The sequence below is a fragment of the Petromyzon marinus genome, chromosome 74 (genome assembly GCF_048934315.1).
Source record: "Petromyzon marinus isolate PM22_M1 ecotype Great Lakes invasive population chromosome 74, UKy_Petmar_22M1.pri1.0, whole genome shotgun sequence".
In the NCBI taxonomy this organism is placed as follows: Eukaryota; Metazoa; Chordata; class Hyperoartia; order Petromyzontiformes; family Petromyzontidae; genus Petromyzon; species Petromyzon marinus.
Genome location: NC_133740.1, coordinates 10,138,804 through 10,143,036, shown reverse-complemented (window position 1 = coordinate 10,143,036; position 4,233 = coordinate 10,138,804).

Below are 4,233 nucleotides of genomic sequence, written 5' to 3'. Positions count from 1 at the left end.
CGGGTGCGAGGGGCTGGTAACCCCTCCACCTTCAATTAATTACCACGAAACTACGAATAAACTGAAATATGTAACAACTAAGCTTGTGCCGGAGGCCCCGGGGGCCAGGCGTCTATGACGTCTCCTGGCCAAACCCCAATTGGCGGAGCCAGGAGATTGAATACCTACCCTCGGGGCTACTCCAGAAACAACGAAAAGCCACTACGGTTGGCCACGTGGAATGTTCGAACGCTCACTGCAGAGGAGAGGCTGCCACTCCTCTGTCGGGAGCTGGACCGGTACCGCCTGGATCTATGCGGCATTCAGGAGGTCCGGTGGACCGGCTCTGGCTCCTGCCACCATGAGGGGTGGACAGTCCTCTACTCGGGGCAGCAGACTGCCAAACAACAGGGTGTGGGTCTTCTTTTGAACAAAAGAATGAAGGGGGCGTGGGAGCGTGGCGGTGAGGTGTGGGAAGCTGTAAGCCCCAGGCTACTTTGGGCTCGCCTTCCCATCAACCGGAGGCGAGGAATGGTGGTCGTGGTTACTTATGCCCCCACCGAAGATGAACATCCGTGGAGGGATGCAGGCAAAGCCGATGAGTCCAAATGCCTTCTATGACCTCCTGTCACAGGTGCTGGCTAAAGTGGCCCCTCGGGATAGAGTCATCATGTTGGGTGACTTCAATGCCCGAGTTGGTCATGATACTGGCACCTGGTCTGGAGTGATTGGAGGGCATGGGCCAGATCAGCTCAATAACAACGGTAGGAGGCTGCTAGATTTTTGTGCAGCCCATGGGCTTGTAATTACCAACACGCTGTTCCGGCATCGGCGCATCCACACAACATCATGGATGCATGCCGGGGTCCAAGCAAGAACATCTGCTGGACTACATAGTGACGGACCAGCGAATGCGAGCCCATGTCCTTGACACCAGGACCTACCGTGGAGCTGATCTGCCCTCTGACCATCGACTAGTCATCTGTAAGATGCGCCTGCCATTCTTCCACTCCGGTGGTGGGTGTACACCCAGGACCCCATTCCAACCTAAGTGGCCTGGTCTCAGTTATCTGATGAAAGTTGCAAGCGAGAATTTCATCATCGCTTGTGGCTGGGATTGGCATCGTCCCCGACTCCTCCTGATGTCGAGGGTAAATGGGCGAGGTTTAGGACTGCGACTCATGCAGCTGCAATGGCTGCTTTGGGTACGCGGTCCAGACCTCCCCAGACACCCTGGATGACAGAGGAGTTGTTCACGATGGTTGAGAAAAAGCGACAGGCCCACTGTCATCGGCTACAGAATCCCACGTCAGAGAATGAGGAGGCTTACCGCAGCCTTCGCTCGGAGGTTCGGAGAGCCGTGAGGCGCTGCAAGGATGGGTGGTGGTCGCGGATTGCTGAGGAGATGGAGTCTGCCTCAGTGGCCCGTGATCACAAATCTCTATTTAACTCCATCAAAAAAGTAACCTGCAGCGCCACACCTATTACCATCATTAGGGGAAAAAACGGTGATCCAATTTCCGACCCCCAGGAACAGGTTCGCAGATTTGCTGAGCATTTCTGTGGAGGTCCTGGGGGAGGGAAAATCCCTCAGCCAGGAAAACATCGTGGCACAAAGTGAGGATGACCCTGCTGAGGCTGCGGTGCCTCAAATATTGGATGAAGTCACCCCCTGTGAGTGGCTGGCTGAGGTGCCATCTGCTGAGGAAGTATTGAAGGCGATCCGGAGTCTGAGACCAGGAAAGGCAGCGGCCAGAGATGATCTCTCCAGCGAAATGCTGAGGGAGGGTGGCGTTTGTGCACAGACTACCCTATATGACATCAAAACAACAGTCTGGACCACTAGACGGGTTCCGCAGGATTGGAAGGATGCCCTGGTGGTCCCCCTTTTTAAGAAGGGGGACCGCACAGACTGTAACAACTACAGGGGCATCTCACTCCTCAGTGTGCCGGGAAAGGTCCTGGCAAGGATTATTCAGCATCGCCTTGCCAGGCACGCTGAGGAGAGGCTTGCGGAGCCCCAAGGCGGTTTTCAGGAAAGGGCGGTCCTGCACAGATGCCATATTTTCTGTCCGTCTGCTGCAGCAGAGGTGTAGGGAATTCCAACAAGACCGACATCTCTGCTTTATTGACCTGGTCAAGGCCTATGATACCATCAGTAGGCCTGGGCTCTGGGTCGTTCTTCGTGCTTTTGGAGTACCTGACCCTCTGCTCACGATCATTAAGGACCTTCATGATGGTGAGCGGGCCCGGGTAAAACTACGTGGCCGGGAGTCAGAGCCATTCCCTGTACACCTTGGGGGTGCGACAGGGATGTCCTCTGGCTCCCACATTATTTAACATCTATTTTGACCACGTAGTTCGTGAAGCCTTCAATAGCTGTACCGGGGGAATCTCCATATGGTACAGATATAATGGGAGGCTAATCGATGCCCGGGTGCGGTCAAGGGATGGCTCCCTATTGCTCAACCACGTTATGTATGCTGATGACTTGGTAATAGCTGCTCAGTCAGAGGAGGAGTTGGAGACGCTGCTGCTGAGACTGAGCGTGCCACTAAGAGGTGGGGCCTTACCATCAGCCCCACCAAAACTAAGCACCTGCCTGGGTATTTTGTACCATCGGACACTCCACCCCACAACTCCCAATCGGTGATGGGGCAGTTGTGGAGAGAGTGGAGAGTTTCTCATACCTGGGCAGTGTGCTTATGACTGGCTCCAGTTTAACAGCAGAGGTCTCACTCCGAATCAGTCGAGCGGCAATATCTTTTCATCGGTTGCGTAACGCTGTGTGGAAGCTACCTGGTCTGTCGCTCCGCACTAAGCTTCAGGTCTTCTCGGCCACGGTCATTCCCTCCCTTCTCTACGCTTGCGAAACGTGGACCCCCCTAATGGAACATCTTCACCGGTTAGAAACATTTAGGCTGGCCTGCCTACGATCCATCCTGGGTTTAACCAGACTGGGATTGTGTGAGGAGCTCACAAATCCTTGAACGATCTGGGCAGGGTCCCATCGGTGAGCTCCTCCGGCAGGCAAGGCTGCGATGGCTGGGTCATGTAGCCCGCATGCCCAGCCACCGCATGCCGAAACAGCTTTTGTTTGGCCGGATTGAGGGGGCTAAGCGGGCGCGGCACGGGCTAGAGAAGAGATGGAGTGATGTGGTACAGGAGGACGTGGAGCTGAGTGGACTTGCCGATGACTGGTACCAGCGGTGTCAAGATCGGCCTCTGTGGAGGAGGCTCGTGAAGGATGCTACTGGGCAGTTGGAGGCAGTCGCCCTCCAACAACAACGGAGGGCGGAGGAGCGACGCTCACAACAGCGAGCGGAGCGCCGGGTGGCTAAAGCACAGCAGGTTGGCACAGTAGGGGGCACAGGTGGTGCATCAGCCAGTCATCTCAGTCAGTCGACCCGTGGCACCTGGGTCTGCCCCGTGACCTCCTGCCAGCGGGCGTTCGACACTTCACGTGGCCTCAGGGTGCACATAGCCTGGCACAAGCGTCGTGGTGACGTCACCGCCACTTAGTGGCGGAATGGCGGTTGTTGTTGTTGTTGTTGTCTGTGTGTGTTTTGTCTCTGTGTGTGTGTGTCTGTGTGTGTCTGTGTGTGTGTGTGTCTGTGTGTGTGTGTCTGTGTGTGTCTGTGTGTGTGTGTCTGTGTGTGTGTGTGTCTGTGTGTGTGTGTCTGTGTGTGTCTGTGTGTGTTTGTCTCTGTGGTGTGTGTCTGTGTGTGTCTGTGTGTGTGTCTGTGTGTGTCTGTGTGTGTTTGTCTCTGTGTGTGTGTCTGTGCGTCTCTATGTGTGTGTCTGTGTGTGTGTCTGTGTGTGTGTCTCTGTGTGTATGTCTCTTTGTGTGTCTGTGTGTGTTTGTCTCTGTGTGTGTCTCTGTGTGTGTCTCTGTGTGTGTATCTCTGTGTGTGTGTATATCTCTGTGTGTGTCTCTGTGTGTATCTGTGTGTGTCTCTGTGTCTCTGTGTGTGTGTGTGTGTCTGTGTGTATCTCTGTGTGTGTGTCTTTGTGTGTGTGTCTGTGTGTGTGTCTCTGTGTGTGTGTCTGTGTGTGTGTCTGTGTGTGTCTGTGTGTCTCTCTGTGTGTGTTTGTGTGTGTGTCTGTGTGTGTGTCTGTGTGTGTCTGTGTGTGTGTCTGTGTGTGTGTCTGTGTGTGGTCTGTGTGTGTGTCTGTGTGTTTGTCTCTGTGTGTGTGTCTGTGTGTGTGTCTGTGTGTGTCTGTGTGTGTGTCTGTGTCTGTGTGTGTCTCTGT